The 20,519-nt window shown below is 37.5% G+C and overlaps 1 protein-coding gene across 1 annotated transcript in view; it reads right to left on the bottom strand.

Annotated features, from left to right (window-relative positions):
- The window catches only part of TAFA5 (TAFA chemokine like family member 5), a 365,869-nt gene that overhangs the window by 224,418 nt on the left and 120,932 nt on the right, over nucleotides 1-20,519 (bottom strand). The gene's annotated exons all lie outside the window — the stretch shown is intronic.

Below are 20,519 nucleotides of genomic sequence, written 5' to 3'. Positions count from 1 at the left end.
TTTGCGAGCTCTTACTACTCCTGCCAGAATTAGTCTGTGTATCCATTTTCTATGAGCCATGTTTGTGTTAGAGAAACACAAGCCAGAATCTTGTCAGCTGAACTCGCTACTTGCTGTCTAAGAGCTGCTACTGCTGCAGCCACTGAGCAGAATATTTTGATTCCAAGGATAAGCAGAATATTTTGATTCCAAGGATAAGATTTATAGCATCTCAAGTTAGTAAATAATGAAAAAGTCATGGCATATACAAATCATACTTGCGGGGTTTAAATCCTGTAACAGCTTCACTTTTTTTTTTTTTTTCCTTCAAAGGTTTCAGCATAAAAAACTCTATTTGAAAGGCACAAAGATATCTCCAGCTTTTGCTGCAGTATTTGAGAAACACACATTACAGTAAAAAATCACAGCCTAAAATAGAAATCCTTAATCAGCAATTACTGTGAAGCAATGTAAATACTGATGTATTTACAGATGAAAGGAGGTCACACAACTCAGCCAAAATACTCCATTTTCAGAAAATCACAATTCTAGTTTAGTTTGTAGTATTAAAAAAACCCTGTAAATCTGCAGTCAGATTACAGGCAGCTAGGGTACACCGCCTTCTCCAGTAAAATATGTACTTCCATATAAATCAAGTTTATAGTTTGCACTGTGCTGTAAATGTGTTAGGTCTGTTCCTTTTAAAAGTGTATTAACAATTTTCAAAAGAAGATAGAAGATGCCATTTATAAAGCACATGCCTGCAAAATCCTCCTGAGGGCAAATGATACAACGGAAGGGCCAGCAGGAGGTAACACTTTCATCACTCTCTCTGACACAAGGGACCACAACAGAATTTTGAGATAGGTCTATAGGATAAAGGACGTACTTCATGAGAGAATTAGAGATGGAAAACAGCTTACAGGAAAACAATGGTTTTTTCCTTTGCTTAGTGTAGTTCATATGAGTTTACAGCCCTAAATTCTGCAGTGAATTTCAGGATTAGACAGCTCAGGATCTCAGACCATCCATTTATGCTGGCATTGAATAAAATCAGAACCCTCTCCTTGATACATGGTTTGGTTCAAAGCTCAGCCATGGTTCACCTAAAAGAATCATGAACTTCTGTTAAACTTTCAGTAAAATTAAGCCAGACAAGTGGTTCCTATAAAAAATGGAAACTAGAATTTCACACCATACAAAGGCACTGCTCTTCCACTCCAAAGCCAGTAAACTGTTACTATTTGCAGCCACTTATGCTGGTATGAAAGAGGAAGTTGAGATGTTCCTTCACAAATGAAAGAGGTGAGCAATGTGAAACGATCCTCCCAAGGAAAAATATGTATTTAGGAATGTAATTTCACCTTTTCAATTGCTAAAAAATGTTTTGTTTTGTTTTTTTAAATCAAGACAGACATTTCATGACCAAAACCCAAAGCTTTTCTGTCACAATTTATGTTTAATAATTTCCATTTTATTCAGTAAGGTCTTTTGGGATTCATAAATGTAAAGGGGCCCTTAAACTTACAAAAAGAAACACAAGAAGCTCTGAAATTATTCCTCTCCTATAGCCTCATGATCTGTTTACAGTAAAAATACTTAAAAATACAAAACCAACATGAAATGCCCACATCACAAATACAATGGAAAATATGCAAATTCATAGAATTATAGAATCATTTAGGTTGAAAAAGACCTTTAAGATCATCAAGTCCAATTTGCAAGACACTAGGCTTTTCTTTGTAGATGTAAAAGCCCTAGCAATTCCAAACTACATTTCTCAAACAGCAGGTATGAAGAAAAGAAAAAAAAAAAAAATGTTGTGCTACTGTCAAGAACAAATAACCCCACTAATTCTTCTGCTGATACTTTTCCTAAACCAAGTGAAAACCATCACACATTTTAAGTGGTTTTATAGCTACAAACAGGAAGACAAAATACACAGTATAAAATTAGAGGCGATTCATTAAATATTAATTGCCATACCAAACCAACCAGTATGAGTTCAGTTCTGTTAAAAAAAAAAAAAAAAAAAAAAAAAAAAAAAAGTCTTCAGACTGGTAGGCACCAGTATTAATTTGGAAATCTAACTTCCAAATACCAGCTTAAACCCATATCAGATCTTAAATCTTGCTTTTTGGCCGAGTGCTTTTTTATGTGCAAAATAAAATGTTACTGCAAATGTGGTTACTGAATTCTTTTTATTATACATCTAAATTAGAAGCTCAAAAGAATTCTGAGACACAAATTTCAGAGGCATTGTTAATACAGAAAAAGCTCAAAATACAACATAGGAAGAAACTGAATGCCTTTCTGATGATGGGTTTAACAGAAGTGGGATGAGAACAATGAAGTGGAAAGCCAAGTAGGCAGGAACTAAAAATAATTTATATGAAAAATTTGGGAATTTACTAGTTGGAGATGACAGAGGAGGAAAAAGGACCAAAACGATGAACTGATGGCAGATTAACTGTACCCTATCACCATGATGAGGCCATGAAAGGACAACTGCTATCCTTACAAACGGGAACAGGAGAGTTACTACTAAAAAGAGGGAGGGGAGTATGAACATTAGTGCTCAATGCCACTGCAAGACAGTTAAAATTCAGATTATACCTTTTCAAGCCACCATTTGTGGGGGAAAGAAGTAATGACAAGTGTACTGCAAGTAAACATCCTGAAGTAATGCTGGAAAAATAACATTATTTTTTTTTTGGTGTGGGAAAATAAAGGCTAAGAAGGAATATGAGTATATTCATAATTTCAGCAGGGATAAACATTGGAAGGAGGCAAAGTAAAAAATAACAAATTGATACATGCTACAAATAAATTAACACTGAAAAAAAATCATATTTCCAGTAACAAAAGCAATGAAATTTTGGAACAGCCCATGATAGGAGTAAGGGTGAAAAAACCTCCCACAAACTCAGTTTATAGACAGAATATAATGTAGCTGACTGTTATGGTCTATGATTGAAGTTCAGGTGCTTAACTTGAAAAATTTAATTAGATGAATAAAAGTTGGGAAGGGGAAAAAGAGAAAGCAAAAGGACTGGAGCAACAGAACAGTTGCAGAGCTGATCAAAAGACAGATGGGACCTACAGTGTTTAAGACTATTAACTTTTCATTTATAAGGAAACATGTAATACATATATTTAGGGCTGAAGTGGCTTTTTGCCAACAATGCTTCAGTCTGCGAGCTCAGAATTTACTGTTACTAACTGATAGGCAGCAATTGCCTTTGACTAGCTGACAGGGGTATAATTATTCTCCATCTTCCACCTCTTGTTACAAACCTTTGAAAAACAAAGTTCCTTAAAACTAATGACATAGACTAATAAGCATTTAGTTAGAATATTCAAGTCCCTTGCATACTGCAATTATTAAATGTTCTTCACCTTCATATTCACGGTATATGTACGCCTAATACCACAGAACACAAACATGCACTTTAAAGATGTTTACTCAGTTTTCATGATGCTGAACATTAATGATATATAACCAAGAATGCTTTTGCCTGTACAGAATGTGAAAAGTATAGGTTCCAAAATATAAGTAAACTTTTCACCACTTGTTTTAACAACAAATATACCATTTATGCGGTCACAACATTTCCTATCTTCATCCAAAATCCAAATTGCAGTCATTATATAAAACTGAAAATCAAAAGCACCTTCCTTATGCTGAGATGCAAATGAACATGTATGCAAGCTCTCTTACAAGTACAATGCACCCGCAGTGCCGCAAGCAGTCACTCTTGCAGCTAAAACAGAATTTGGTCAGACTACCATCCATGAATGTGCATTTAAGCCTCTCAAGCCTCAGAACTGTACGTAAGCTTCACAAAACTTCAGGACAGCTGGGATTGTAATACAACTGAAATACAAAGTAAAGCCTTCGTAGCAGAGAGGTGAGACAACTACTGTTTCACCAGCAAAGATTCATTGCACATATCTGCACACAGAGACCTTCTGAGATACTTGCAGAATTTAAAGAGTACACACTGTTCTAGCTGGATAGGTTAGAAAAGAGTTCTGGCTACCAATTTACCAGCAGCACATCATAGCACTGTCAAATGTTGCTTGAGAAGAGAAATCATAATTGCAAACTATGTAAATTATCCCACAGAAGGACAATGTGGGTTTCATTGACATAGCAGCCTGTCTTTTGCGTACAGCAATACAAAGGTGTCCTGGTTACTGAAGTTTAAATGAATCAATGTGTTTATCTATATGATTCAAGCATGACAATATCTAAAATATCAGCTACTCTACCACATTCACAAATACAGTAAAGTATTACTTTTCTCATGGGGATACAAGTCATATTGTTGTAACATCATAGTAAGTAATAGAGAGAGAGGAAAAAGCAATTTAATCATGCACAGTTTGCTCCTGATGTCTACAATTTGTTTTAAGATTACTGTGTATAACTACATCTTTTAATGACTTCTGAGCGTCTCCTTCTGTGTGATAGTACAATGGTTCCTAAACTCTATGTCGCGGCAACATAGTCCATTGCTGTAAATCAACTATGATGTCCCATATTCAATGTTATTACATGGCTGGAGCATCAGGTGGAGGAAAGGAAACTGGAAAGGACATGAAAATACTAGTTTAGTATCCTGCAGTCGTACAATATTGCATTTTGAGAAGCATCCCAAGACACTTCACAAACTCACACGGAAGACAACATCACACCTTTCTAAAACTTTTGGGTACTACTAAAACACAACTTCTTACTGTACACTTAGAGAAGGAGGACATAACTGATACATCAGTGATGACTCAGAAGTCCAATACAGTTCAATTCAGTATTCCCCCTCCTCTTTTGCATTCCTTTTCTATCTTTCTGAACTAGTGGCATTTTCAGAAGCACAGATCCTACTTTCCCAAAGTACTGACATCAAGCAGCACCACAGCAATCATCCTAAGCACAGGACTCAAGTTCAGCTGCCAGTCCAGATCAGGCTCGTTCAGGACCACATCCATAAAGTAATGTGCATGTTCTTTAAAACACAAGTCTATGCCTGCCACACAATATGCAAAATAAATCAGCGTGTCAATGCATTCTGGTAGTCTCGTGCTGCATTTGCAATACTTTTAAGTGGCTTTCTTACTGGATCAGCTACAAAAGCAGGTACAATGTCAGGGCCCTGCAGGCACTGATGTCCCTGTCTGCACACCCTGCCCACAGCCCGGGACCCCATCCCAACCCGCCAGGATCATCAGCCCCTGCCCCAGCAGGGCCGGTCTCCAGCTCCCCACAGCCCTGCCCTGCCCTGCCCAGCCACGGGCCCTGCCAAGCCAGACCCACAGCCCAGCCCAGCCTCTGCCTCTCCCTGTCCCCAGGGAGGTGCTGGATGCCCAGGGCTGGGGTTGCCCTGGTGCCACCAGCTGCCCTGCTCCTGGCCAGGGTGCGACAGGCCCTGGCTGCCAGGCCCTGCACAGCCAGGTCTCCTGGGGAGCCCCAACACCCCCACACCCCAACCCCAGGGAGCCACCGGCCCTTACAGTACCCCGACATAGAACAATGCAGAAGATGGACATTAGTTAAGTGCATGCAAGGAATATTTCCTAATAGATTTTGCACTCCAACATACAATTTAATTACCATCTCTATCATAAAGAAATAAGCTATATATTTGCCATGATTTTTGAAAAGAGAAACACAAAGTTAGACTTCACAGAGTAGCAATTAGAGATGGATGATTTTCAAAAATATTCAAGATTGACAACAGTAGCAACTGTGTGCCCTAAATGCATCCAAGAACCAAATTTTTACATAAAAATGGATTTAAAACCTGAATTTTTATGCTACTGTTTCCAAGTTTTCTCCCATTGGACAGATGTTTGCCAGTGATCTCCTTCAAAACTGTCAGAAATCATACTGCTGGAGAGCAAGGTGTGCTTCTTTGATGCCTTCTCTACCTCAAACAAACTGGAACTTGTGTATTTTTAAAACAGAAAAAAAATCAATAAAAATTCTCCCTTACGCATTTACTTTTCTGTACAAAGCAAAGCAACAGGAGAAAGACATTAGTTGCAATATTGAATGTATTGTTACAAACTGTGTTCATAAGACATACAGCAAGTCTTGGGCAACCACAGTAGGTGATCAAGAGCTTCATGGATGCTACTCCTAAACAGTGACATGCATGGACTCTGCATTTAAAAACTCTGAAATATCATTAAATAGCAAACCTTGGCAAAATCTAAAACCACTAGTGGTCTGTTGACCTGGGATATTTTGGAAAAGCAGAGGAAGAGCACTCAGGGCAGAACCGGAAGCCATTTTGGTGCTACAGTGATGTGGCATAGGGGACCCCCAGGGTTGTAAGCATAGGATGATGTCAGAGGCAGGGGGTATAAACACAAATCACAGTCAGTTGCTGGTTACTGGTAGCCTTGGGAGTTCAGTAGAACTAGTATAACAAGGAAAACAAAGAATATCCATCTCACATACGTAAAACATCCTTGTATGAGATGCAAACACAAAGGTGGCAACAAGCAGGTATAACAAAATGGCTGCAGCCCCCTCAAGGGCAGGAGCCAAGGAAGAACAGTGAGGGAGAAGAATTGCCCCAGTGCTGTCTCCCTAGTTAGGGATGCCACACCTCACTGCTGATCTTCGATGTCCTCATCAGGTCCTCCCTCTCTGGCAGGGAGTGAACACTGCTTTTTGATGGGCCGTTCACCACATTCTGCAACTGCAACCTGGCAATCGTACATCAAATACTATCTTTATGATTTAATTGTGTTAAGTATGTTAGGATTTCAAAGAGCTCTGTGTGTGTGTGCTTTCTGCTCCAACCTTCCCACATGACAAAATGATTGATACCGCAACAACCACTCAGAGTAAATTCCGACATAATACATGAGCGCAGCATGAAAATCCAGGCAAGCTGTAGAATCTCCATCACCAAAGGTCTTAAAGCAGAGCAATAGTTTAGGTGTACTCAGTTCTGCTGTGGGCTTTCGACTTATTTTTTATGATTCTATAGAAAAGAACTTAAATGTTTCTTAAAAAAAGAGATACTAATAAATTATAATGGAAAAGGAGACTTTGCAATAGGACTGCAGCTGAAAAATGGTGGAATACCTTAGTGCTGTCTAGTGGTAAGTAGTTTCTGTTATTCCATTTAACATATTCAGAAATAAGATCTATTTTTAAATCTAACATACCAGCATGGAAGAATTATTCAAGCTACAGCACTCAACTGGATCAGGCATCAGCAAAACCTTCACCTTAAAAAGTTAAATAGCTCAGATGTCCCACAAGTCAAAAGGTCACTGACCATCATCAGTAGAGCTAGATGCAACACAATGATATTTGGGAAGCATTAGATGATGACTGGGGGCAAAAGTTATTATTTCTTACATAAGTCTTAAGCTGTATAAAATGTATCGATAACACTGAAAATAAAAACTGGCATTTGTTTGCTGAGACTTGAGATATGCAGTAAATTAACTAGTTAAACAACTGACCCTGCAAATTGCTCCATAAAAGTAATTTTCTCAGTTTGGCTGCACATGGAGTTAGAAAGCGAGCAAAGCAGTCTGTGGCACTCAGAACTAGAATTTACAATACTCAGAATGCATGGTACTAAACCCGGCCTTTTGAAATAGCAAAACTGGATCTCACTATTGAGTCTATCTTTTGGTCTCTTTACCAAAGCTCTGTTTCATACAGAAATTACTAATGGTAGTTATGTTCTAGAAAAAAGAATTAGTGAAATAAATAGAATTAAAAAGAAATTTATGAGAAAAGACAGAATATATTGCCTTGCATATTTAACAATCATCAATATTAAATGCACAATTGCTGAAAAACAGAGCTGCAACAAATTCTTATACTGAAAAACACCAATATAATTTACTACTTTTTTAGGGACAAAAAAACAAACAACAATTATCTTAGGAACAATATAATTAGAAAGCTGACTGGAAAAGGCTCAGTTTGCACAACTCACCAATGCCTTTATATTTTATTATGTTTTGCACAAATGTAAACTATTTGAGGCCAACCCCACAAGTGCACAGAATTATGCTCTTTCTTATTCACAAAACTTGAGAAACATGTCATGCAAGTTAAGAATTTCCTTAGTCTAATACATCAGATTTAGAAAATTTTTGCAACCTACATGTTACTATGGCAACTTTTTGGTTTTCCAAAATGTAAATTAACAGTGAGGCTTCATTACAAACTCTTTATTTCCTTTGTGTTTGTACATAATCTTTTCTCATATATGGATTTAGAATAGCTCTTTTTACTTTAAACAGCTACAATCTATATTAAAAGATGTAGCTACATTGAGAAGTCAGAATTAAATCACAGTTAGTAAGCACATCTCTACTTAACCTTGACCACTTTTCAACCATAACATAAATAAGCGTAGGAGAAAGCAATCAAACAAATGAGTAGTTCTATGGCAAAGGTTTCTCTGTAAGGCTTTTATAATTATAAACTATTAGAAAATGAAAATGTGCTGCAATTTTCAGCCTTTTTCTTGCTCTTTTTACTGCTAATTCCATTGAAATTCTGCTATGTTCTTTTGTCTTTTTTCTAAAAAAAATAATAAAAAAAATATATGGAGAAGAAAATAAGATTGCTCTGTTTTCTTAGGAAGAAAATTGTGTTTTGACATGCCACTCTAGTACTGGACAGCTTTACCTGCCTGCCTAAAGATGCACAGGTGTCTGCAGTTCCCATGAAAGTGAACAGGAATTATATAAGCCTTGAGATAGATCTGACATCTTCAACATCGTGTCAGAAAATCATAGCATTAGAGTGAATCTGAGACAAGCTACTTCTTTTAATTTGACTTCAACCATTTGTCTGCTGAAAAAGGGAGGTTTGCAAATCTCATCTTGTGAACTGAAAATAATTTTCAAATAAATGAAATTAAAATACCTGTAACAAATAGAGGCTTTACATTCATTTTACACCATGATGCAAATTACTAAACATACATATTATCTATGAACTGGGTTTAATATTAACAATTATTATAAATTTAATGCGTTTTAGGTCTCATCATGATAGAGCTCACAAAACTGAAGATAAAAACTTAAAAGGTAACACTACAATAAAATGCATGTGAAAATACATGAGCTTAACTAAGCTTATAGACTTGGTCTCTCCCCAGTGTGGGCATCTAAGCAACCTGATCTAGTGGAAGGTGTCCCTGCCCATGGTAAGAGGGGTGGAACTGCATTATCTTTAAGGTCCCTTCCAACCCAAACCCTTCTATGATATCTGTACTGGCTTCCTAAGGGACCAGGTGCCTGGAAGTTTGCAACTGAGTCATCTAGTGAAAAATTCCCATCTAACAAAGAGGAAGTAATTATAAAAAGGGCACAAATTCCTTGTTCATCTTAGTTCTCTGTCAGTACTAGAAAAGAAAATTTTCAGACTGTATTCTAACAAAACTAAATCAGAATACTGATAATCCATTAGCTACTACAGAGCGCCCTAATTCCCAATGAACTAGATCATATGGCCAGCCATATTCTAACCTAAAAATCATGCTGGAAGAATTTTATAATGGGCAGCAGGACAGTGAAGGCTATACACATAGTTATACAAGTATACAGGCAAAGCTAATATGGAATTTACTTCTAAGAGAGCCTAGAAACTAGAGAAGAAAAGCACAATGTTCAGAATCATAACAGAACCCTTGACCATGTCCTTTTTTGCTCACATTCCCACACGTGCATGCAGAATGAAGCTGCCTTCACCTGGGAGAACACGAAAAACACAAGGCAGAAGGAGCGTGCTGGAAGTGGGCAAGGACCACTGGAGAAATTAGGCAATTCTAGCTGGAGAGAAGCATTAAGCCAGCAAAGAGACACTGAGGAGAAACGATAGTTCATAACTTCTGTTATCTTAACTGCTTGCTCATGCATAATTTAACAATCTTTTTCTTGTACTTCTTCTGTGAACTGCAAGCATCTCTAGATTTGTTAAGTGACTGCAAGGGTACTGTTCTGGCTCTAGGTAAGGCCTCCGTGCATAATTAAACAGAAGCACATCTCTAATTGCAGGCAATGGGAGTTCTCTTGTCTTCAGTCCACTTGAAAATCATGCCACTTACTACCTAAACAACAGGTAAAATAAATATTTAATGTTGCTATAGTCTTTAGGGGAGACATGAAATTTCATATTAAAATATAAAAAGTTTTACTAAGACATTAATCAAAATAGTGGAAAGGTGAAAAGGTTCAATAAAATGTGGCTGTTACTATATACAACCAAAAAAATAACACACAGCCAAGGGATTTTTACCTTTAAAGGTTTGACTCTAAGACTCATCAGCATTCATTATAATTCTATCAAATAAGTTATGGCAGCATCTGGTACAATCTATATAGTTTTATAGCCAAGCACACAAAAATGCTTACAACAGTTACGAGATCTTCTCGCAATAAATGAAGCTGAAGACTCTTTACTTCATCTACCAGCATGTATTTAGAAAAACAAAGTCAAAAGACAGAACAAAAGAGGAACCCAGAAGCAAATCCTTTTTTTTAATGACTAAATAATACTTTTAAAGCATTAACAGATAGTGGGAACTGCCAATGCACAGGAAAAGAAAGCATCTCACAATCATTTTAGTTTAATCTCAATTAGTTCATAGCCGTAAGCAAGGTGATAGTCAAGCAGTGACCGTTTCAAACAACTGTTTGATTCTCTTGAGGCTAAATCTACTCCCAGATCTACAATGCACATTTCCAAAACATGTATAACTCTGAATAATGGAGCAGTGGCTTGTTTTTTTCTTCCTTAAAGCCATAAATTTGTATTGAAAGAATCATGCAGAAAACCATGTAATCTAATATAATAAAAACTGTAGCAAAGTACAAAAGATATCATATAACACCATTGTCATGATTAATTAGCAGCCACCACAGAACCACACAAAATGTGAGTGCTTTTTGACAAACTAGTGTAACAGGGTAAAGAAATTCTACAGTAGCTTCTACAGTATCTGCAGTAGCTTCTAAAAACTTGCTTATTTCGTCTTTAAGGAAATGTTAGTGCTGCTCAAGGAAACAATAACTAGTACCCAGCTCTTCTACAACTTTGTAATGTGTAACTGTTTCAGAGACATGAACAAATTCCAGACAGGACTTGCTCCAAGCACAAGTTGTGGAGTATGACTGTATTAGGTTTGCATGGCAAGATTTTGGTAGCCGGGGGCGCTACAGAAGGGGGCTTCTGTTGGAAGCTGCCAGAACCTTCCCCTATGTCCGACAGAGCCAATGCCTGCTGGACACAAGATAGACCCGCCACTGGCCAAGACCAAGCTCATCAGCAATGGTGGTAGCACCTCTGGGATAACATATTTAAGAAGGGGGTGGGGGGAAAACTGCTGCGTGGAACAGCAGCCGGGGAGAGGAATAAGAATATGTGAGAGAAACAGCCCTGCAGACACCCAGGTCAGTGCAGCAGGAGGGGGAAGAGATGCTCCAGGAGCCAGAGATTCCCCTGCACCCATGGTGAAGACCATGATGAGGCAGGCTGTCTCCCTGCAGTCCACGGTGGAGCAGATAACCATCTGAAGCCTGAGGAGGACCACATGCCAGAGCAGGTGGATGCCTGAAGAACACTGTGACCCTGTGGGAAGCCCGGGCTGGAGCAGGTTCCTGGTAGAACCTGTGGACCCATGGAGATAAGAGCCCACGCTGCAGCAGGTTTACTGACAGGACTTGTGACCCTATGGGGGACCCATGCTGGAGCAGTTTGTGAAGAACTGCAGTCCATGGGTGCAGGGAAGGTGTTTTAAGATTTGGGTTTGTTTCTCATGACCCTACTCTGATTTTGACTGGCAATAAATTAAACTAATTACCCTGAGTCGTTTCTGATTTGCCCATGACAGTAATTGCTGAGTGATCTCTCCCTGTTCTTATCTGGATCCATGAGTCTTTCTGTCAGCATGATTTGCTAATTTTCCTTTTGCTACTGGATTTTAAACCATGCAGACATCATTAAAATTGGATAGTATTGCGTCAAGGTACACGCCGTTACAGACAACAACGAACACAAAGCTCTTAATCACCCACATAGCACCAAACAGGCCCAGGTGGACAGAGAACGAGTCTGAAGCCATTAGCAGCTCACCATGTTGTGCGGCTGGTTCTGCACTTCCCATACCAGAGGCCATGTGGAGATAAGCCCTCCAGGTGCTGGGCTAACAAGAACAGACTGGCAGAGCTCAACAATCCTTAACCCAAATACTCATTCCATAAGAAATACCAGAAAGTGAATTAAACTAACATTCTAATTTCAACTAATATTCTAATTTCACTGCTCTTTGTATACAAAGAAGAGTTAACAGAGCAAGGCCCTGCTTCAGGACACCTTCAAGTCCTAAAGAGCTTGCAATGTAAACAGCATTTAAAAGAGTTACCATTAACTACATAAATCATGAGATTTTCTGTTCCTTTTTTTTTTTTTTAAAGATATACCTACAACTCAAAAAGTGGCATGATTTGGCTAATAAAATACTTAAAAAGCTGGTTATTTTCTTGAGGTTTTATTTGTCCCCTGAATACTTTCAGATCCTAGTGTGTCTTCTCATGAGCTTGTTCATTTGAGCAGTCAACAGAAAACTGCCCTACAGTCAAATGTTTAAATATTTTTCAAAGTAAGTTTCAGTAAGCACACATTTTGGAGGATAAAACTAGAAGGGACTTCAAGAAGTCACCTAGTCTGCCTGCCTGCTTCAACTTGACAATACTACTCCCAACAGATAATATTTTAACCTGAAAGTAGAACTCTCCTGTTTCACAACTTCCCAAGAAAATCTATTCCAATGCTTAACTGTTCTTGCCATTGGCAAGTCTCCCCTGATGCACAGCACAAATTTGCCTTGCTGCAATCTTTCCTAATGTCTAACCTAAATCTCCCTCAAATCAGTTTGCACTCATTGCTTCTTGTAATCTTCCCACTTTACAGAAAGAACAGTTTGTTACTCTTAAGGCAGAATTTTACCCACTTAAAACTCATGCTAGTGATCTCTAAACTCAATAACTCTAGTCTAGTCAGTACTTCTTTCTAGGTCATATCTTCTAAAGTTGCAGTTATTGCCTTTGTGGATCCACTTAATTTGGCCTCCATATTTCCTCATGTGTGACTGCAGTTAAACATCTAGACTTCAGAATACCATATAGCCTTGTGGCACATTAGAAAGCAGTTGAGATCCAGAATATACTAGTTGATTATAAATACAATTTTTCACCTGACAAATTAACACAATCTTCTACTTTGCTCCATACGGTCAAAAATAATAAATCACTCACATGAAAACACACATTAGTACAGCATCTGCTTTTAGAAAATATTTCAATAGGTATTGATCCATTACATTTTTTTTCTGGTTATTTATATGTTAATTTGCTGTTTGGATATATTTCAAACACGTTAATCATTGCTTTTCACAAGACTAACAACAATTAGTAGGAAGATCTATTGTTCTGAGTAGCATTTACTTGTGAACTGATGTAGTGCCAAAGGTAAAATATAATGAATAAGCAGATTCATTATATTGTGTTGGATTTCTAGAGCAGGCATAAAAAGCACATTTAGGCAAATAATTGGATTTTGTTATTAAACAGAACCTTCTATCACTATGGGTTATAAGTGGCAAGAGGATATGACTTCTGAGGATATGATTTCTGAGCAAAATAAATCTTTGCTAAAATCCAGATACTGGATAGAATAGATCCCTGGCTTCGACTTGTATGAACATACACTACAGTTGGCCAGTCATATTTGGCTGAGCCACCAATTCTAACTGGGACATCTAAATACTACCAGAAAACAAATACTGTTGTTATCATTAGTACAAAAACTTGTGTTGCCTCTTTTCTTCATATGATTATAAAAAGTTATTTTTAAATATATTTGAGAAGAGAACAATTTTACCTCTATTTTGACTAGTGAATTAAAGACTTTTATGGCTTTTCTTACCAATACTATATTAACTCTTCACCTCTAAATACATGCTTTTTTTTTTTTTTTCCAATGTTGTCCAAATGTTTTCAATGTCAAACCTCAATAGTGTGTGTCTTGGGTTTATTCCAGTTTTATTTTTGCTACAGTGTATGCCTGCTAAGAAACAAGAAAAATAAATATTAGTCAACAGATCTAAAAAGCATGCACTTTAGTATGATGTGACTCACATCGGTCTATAGTACCGCCTGTGAGAACAGGTAGTGCTGATAAATGCTGAGAAAGGTCAATAATTCCTCACTTGTGCTCTTGGGGCATGAAAACAGGCAGTCGTAAAAAGGCTACTGAAAATCTGTTACTAATTCCTTTTTTCAACTTGCTCAGTAGGGAAAATTAGGGGGTTTATACCATCTATGGTGCACTTCCCTGTGAAGACACACACATCTTTCATTTTCATCACCCAAAACCAGAGTATTTCAAAGCTACCTTCCACGGGTAGAAAAACTGTCAGACTCCCCCTCTTGGTACATGCCGGCACAGCAGATGCCAGACAGAGAACATCTTTCTCATCTCCCCGAAAAGAAAATTATTGAGAACTTTGCTCTGCATAGCTTCCTTTCACTGCTATGCTTCTCTAACCCTATCTTCAAAAAAAAGTATAAAAAAAATCAAATACACAGCTATTTTATCTCAAAGCAGGATCTTCTCTCATTTTTCTGTAGTCCTGATGTGCCACGCTATCAAATAGCCACTGAACTGAGTCTTCTTAATTTTATTTATTTGCCACAAAGCTATAAAAAAAAATCCAAACAAACACCCCAGACTAGTTACCTTTCATTTTCTCTTTCCTTGTGCAGCATTTATTCAAGCTTAGAGCTTTTTAGCTGCCAAATCTGTTTCCTGGATGGGAAGAGAAACCTTCCACTTCTGCGTTCTGTGCCTCTCTCTAGCCTGATGTGCTGCTCTGATACTCTCATTCCTATCAGCCTCTCCAACACCCTCCCCGCCCCCCAGCCTCCCCAAAATGTATAGAAGACAAACGGGAGAAAAGAATTATTCTACAGTATGTTAAAAGTAACAAAACCTTCAAAAGCAGGCAAATTTGCAGCTGGGACACACTGTCCTCAACTCAGTTTTACTATATACCGGTAACATATGCAGCACATCTGGTACACAAGGCGTCTTGCTGTTTTGAGACACAGGTTAAGCATAAAAGGGCAAACTGAAAAAAACCCAACTCTACTATAAACCCAAACTTTTTTCCCCACATTCTTAAAAGCAATTTTTTTCTTCCTTTAATTGTTTTAAGTCTTTCGCTTTTTTTAAATGTTTAAAAAATAAAAGAAAAATCAATTTTGAAGGAAGGAAAGGCCTGCAATGTTATCCATTGTAACGGGTCACATTCAAATTCTTTCCAGGAAAATTTTGAGGGCCAAAGTCTCAAAAAGTTTTAGAAGACAACAACTCCTCTCCTCAAAATGTTTTACACAGCAGTAAACTTTAGTTTTTACCAACTTTACAAAGCTATCAGGTTGTATGAACAGAAAGCTCTGAAAAAAAATATCTTGGGTATACTGTCAGTAGACATTTTCAGACATTGGCAGAGGAGTAGCAGAGTTGTTCGGGCTTACACAGCTAAATAGAATAATGTTCCTTATTATTTTCAGTGACAAAGTGCACACCCTAAGAACACAAAAATACGCATAAAGCTTTTCCCATACTTTTAGAGCAGGCTAAAATATTTACATCTGTAAAAAGTGACAGAACAGAGATATTAAGTATAAAACTTAACCAAGTTATTATGTGTAATAAATGCATTCTTTTACAGAAAGCGCTGCAGTACTTTTTGCTGTTGTGACACTGATTCCTCTAAATGAGTTTGACAGAAAAGTGCCAACAAGAGTGCAACCAATAATTGCTAACTTTTGCCTAAGGCAGAAAAAAATTATAATGATGAAGAATGGGCTAAACAGATCCCCTATTCATATATATAAGTATATATTAAATCTGCACAAGTGATCCTAAATTCTGGTTTATAGCCATAATCATCTGGTTATAACAGAATATCAGAATTCCCCTGTCTCTACTTAGCCGCTGCAGTGTAACAACAGAAAATCACGCTATTTTACACAGCTTACTGCTGAACATCTACCCAACAGATTAAGAAGGTGGTTTTGAGATCTCAGTACGCCAATCCTCTATACTTTAAGATTCTTGAGATTGAATCCATGTTTCTGTGTAGTCCCTCTCCAAACAAGGCTCACACCACTCTAATCTCATAAACCATTCAAAATACTAAATCTCCCTTGATAGATAAGACGTTCCAGTCTCTTCATGAGCAATCATAGGATAAACAAAGCTTTAAAGCATATCCAGGGCTCTAACGCACCCTCTCTGCGATGTATACATCCCCCTCTGAAGTTACTCTGCAACTGCACTACTTTCCACGGGATTCAAAGACACATTTAGAAACTGTAACCTTTACCATTCCCCATCATTACTGTGTCGGAATGGTTAAAATGTTCTACTAGGTGAAAAGGGTACTCGTCTGGGGGCAAAGGAGTTCCCACCATTAAGCTGTGTAACATCAACTCAGTGGTTTTCAAATCTCTTTGAATAAATGTGTTAAACAAAGCGAGATTATAAATCATTTAAAATCAGGCATGGGCAGCGAACGTAATTGTTACTTTTAAGTCTCAGTGGCGTATGCAAAAAGTTTTAGATATTTCAGTTTTTGGCACCTCTTCATACTGACTGCAGCTGACTAGAGTATGTTAAACTGCTTTGCAGGAAGATCAGACAGGCATGGGACTGCAATTATATATCACAATACCCTTTTCTGGGTTCACAGCTCTATTCATCTTTTAGAAACACTGAAGGACAGATTGGACATAGGGGAACGGATTAGCCACAGGACGACCTGTATTTCCACACAAAAGCCTAAGTGTGGAAAAATGGCACCCTGTGTCAACTATTCTTCGCTTCCTGAAAAAAACATATTCATGAAAATAGACATTTAAACAGCTTTTTCCCACTCATCTCAGAACAAGCATTCATTGTTTCCTAACATCATTTAAACGGCAGTAACGTAATGCTACTACTAAACTGCCTTAATTCAAAAACATAAGAATTAAAACAAATTAGACAAATCTAAGTTCAGCATAGGAACTAAAATGAAAAATGAACAGTGTGAAAACTCTCAGTTTACTGTTGCAACACCAATCTCATATGTATGAATGTGACTGAAGGAGGATTTGGTTCTGGTAGTAAGTTTCAGCTGGATGTAATCAAAGTTCTGCACACTATAGCCGCTCAGTACAACGGAAATTATAAAAATATCTTGTGTTAACAGGTGAGAAGAGTTTAACATAACAGATAACATCGCTAATTCCAAGTGAGTAAAAGGAAAATGAATACAGAAAATGACATGTGGTAATTATATAATTTTGAGATGTTGTAAGAAGCGAGGATTATGGCAGTTTTCTATTAAGACCTGCCTCTGGAAAAATAATAAGCAGTAAATATTACAAAACATGCAAAAATGGAAAGAGCGTGCATTAATAAATTAAGTCAGACCTTTAATTAATTTTACATGTCATTCTTCTTAAATCAATTGTCTTGCATACAAAAGAGATGCCTGGTGTATGAACTTGCATTGTCAAATTGTCTCAGGAGATATGTGCTATCAGCTAATCCGATCAAGCTAGGCAAACTGGTGGCTTAGTTGTTTGTTCTTTGGGACTACAGGAAATTATCCTTCTGCACAAGAAATAATCAAATGAAAATGTGTGAGCATTTAACAGGAATTCAACCACACAGCTGAGTTACAATAAGTCCATGTAGTTCATTAGGCTCTGATGGGAAATTAATCTTTTTTGCCAAGAAATCAACAGCCAAACAACATCATATGCAATGAGACATACCATTCCTAACTTTTTTTTTTTTTTTTAATTTGATGTAAAGGGGTAACTCCGATATCAGAAAAGAATTCAAACCTTCTGAAAGTAAGGTACAGCCATCCCACATGTATTCTTCTTTACAGATACTTAGTAAACTAATGTGGTAGGCGTATGGTTAAACAATTTGCTAGTCCTTTCCTCACACTTCTTTCCCTTGTTTTCTTACTGAGAATGATAAAAAAAAGCAGGTTTTAAAATGAAAAACAAAGGACATTTAAATTTTGTTTTTGCAAACTGTTTACAATAGCTTAAATCTTCTGTTATCTATTTTTCCTTCTTAGATGCCTGTATTCGAATACATTATGCTTAAGCCAATAATTTTTATTGGATATTTTAAAAGTTCTTCATAAAGAAAAAACTCAGTTATACCATGTAGCCTTTCAGTCAATTCTACTAAACTATTCAGTGTCATTACTGAAACTACAGGGAGGAATGCATACACTGCTGAAGTAATTATACGAAAGGGGTCAAAATGCCATTGTGGAGATTAGCACCCATCAAGAAAAGGCTGACAACTAGCCCAATACATGCAACCTGTATTTACAGTAAGTACTTAGCTCTCAGTGTTAAACAAAGCAGAAATATTTTGTTCACAAATATAAACAAACTGATGCAATTAAGTTATCCAACAAGCCCAAGAGCTTCGGTTTTCTCTCTGCAGTCCACATTAAGAGTGGCTATAAATCCTGGAGGGGAAGCAATGTAAAATGTGTTAAAGTGCCTGGTGTACGGCCACGGTTTCTGTTTTTATATATTAATTTGCTAGCTTTGTACTCCTACAAAGCAAGAAGAAATATTTCACATGAAACAAAATGCTTCTTCCTCTATGGATTATTTACAGTAACACAGGTCTCAAAATCAAGCAGTGAAAGACTGAAGAAAAAAAAAAAAAAAAAGCGTCATAATGGCAAATACTGATAAAAAATAGCCTGAAATGCCTGGCAATATTTCATTCTGCAAAATCTCCTCAAAAGGAGTCATCTCATTAGACGGAGATGTATAAACAGACTAGTCCAAGCATTTTAAAAGAATGTTAAATAAGTGACTATGTGGGAGGCATTGCACACAATGCAGTTAAAGCATGGGTAGGTTTCTTAAAGGAGAAATCTCTGGCACTGGAGATATCTGGATAAGGCTTCCTAATTAACCAAATCAGGCAAATCAGTGTTTATTCATTTCAGAAAAGATCTGTGAAAATGTACAGTCTCGTGCTTTTTTTTGGACTGGCACTAAATTAAAACCAGTAGCGATACTTCAGTGGTTGCAAGGTTGTCGCTTTGCCCAGTCTTGAGTGAAACTTTGTCCCAGTCACATAAAAGTTTTTTCCATGCTTTGCACAGCCAGCACTCCAAGCTGAGCTGGGCTCCTTCTTCGGGCAGCTATAATCTCAACTATATTACAATGCTAAAAAAGAATAAATGCGTTCAGCAGAACTCCTATACTGTTGTGTCATATTTGTTAACACTGCTTAAAGAACAGCACTGGGCTTTCCCACACACCACCAGATATGTATATACATCTCTCAGGATTCACACTTGAATCGCAGACTACAGTTTGCTTTACAAATAAGCAGTGGAATCATTACATTAGCAGAGAGGAAAAAAAAAAAAAAAAAGAAGAAAAGTAATTTCCTGACAAAACAAAACAAAATCCAAAAAAGAGCAATACGAGGGTCACTCCCTAGGAAAATTCCTCTATCCACTTAATCAAACATATTTTTTTTTTCCACACAACTCACATAGGAAAAAAAAAAAAAAGAAGAAAGCCTGCCACACAATCCAAACTATTTTCTCTGGTAAATTGTAATCACAATTTTCTGACCACAAGGTGGAAAAAACAGGAGCCTTGAAACCATGCAAAGGCCTCTCTTCCAGTTTTGGGGCAGCGAGGAGAAGGAAGATGCCGAATGCCCAGGATTTGCTCTGCCCTGCCCTTTCCATAGAACTTTAGTGCCATCTATTGAAAATGTACTGGATAAGGAAGAGGGAGAGGATGCCTATTGATTTGGTATAAAAATAAGACGCTTACTTGTTAAGGGGTTTTTTGTTTATTAATACTCCCATGATGACTACTGTTCTGCGGTCATCTGATAGCAACAAATATTTTCCATACACTATACATGCCCCATAAAGAAATGAGACATTGGCTACAACATTGAATACAAACATCATACAGATTTTATATATATATACAGACATTTACCAAGAATGTAAGTCTAAAGCTACCTATTATCTAAAGGAACAAAAATGAGAAGGCTTTAACGGAAAGGAAAAACAGCGTGGAAGCACTGCTGTAAATAGAACATACTGGAAACAGTAAAAATAATTAAGGCACCTCGTAAAGACCTTAGTATTAAAGAACCGGGTACGTAGACATGCAGATATAATTACCTTCTTTAAGAAACTGTGAGTGGATGACAAATATAAGAAAACAGCAGATCGCTGCTCCTGCTAGTGCCCATAAAGCTTTCAAGAGCTGCATCTCGGTCTGAAACTCAGTAAATACCCAGAAAGTCACACAATGAATTTCCACAGCGATGCATCAACGCTTCCCTCCGTGCGCCAGGCGCGGCGGCTCCCGGCAGGGACCACACTCCCGAGCAGGGCGGGCGAGCCCGGGGCTGC

Source organism: Egretta garzetta, unplaced genomic scaffold, assembly GCF_000687185.1.
Source record: "Egretta garzetta isolate BGI_Z169 unplaced genomic scaffold, ASM68718v1 scaffold37, whole genome shotgun sequence".
Lineage (NCBI taxonomy): Eukaryota > Metazoa > Chordata > Aves > Pelecaniformes > Ardeidae > Egretta > Egretta garzetta.
The sequence above is the reverse complement of the archived record's forward strand: the minus strand, read 5'-3'. Positions and strand labels throughout refer to the sequence as shown.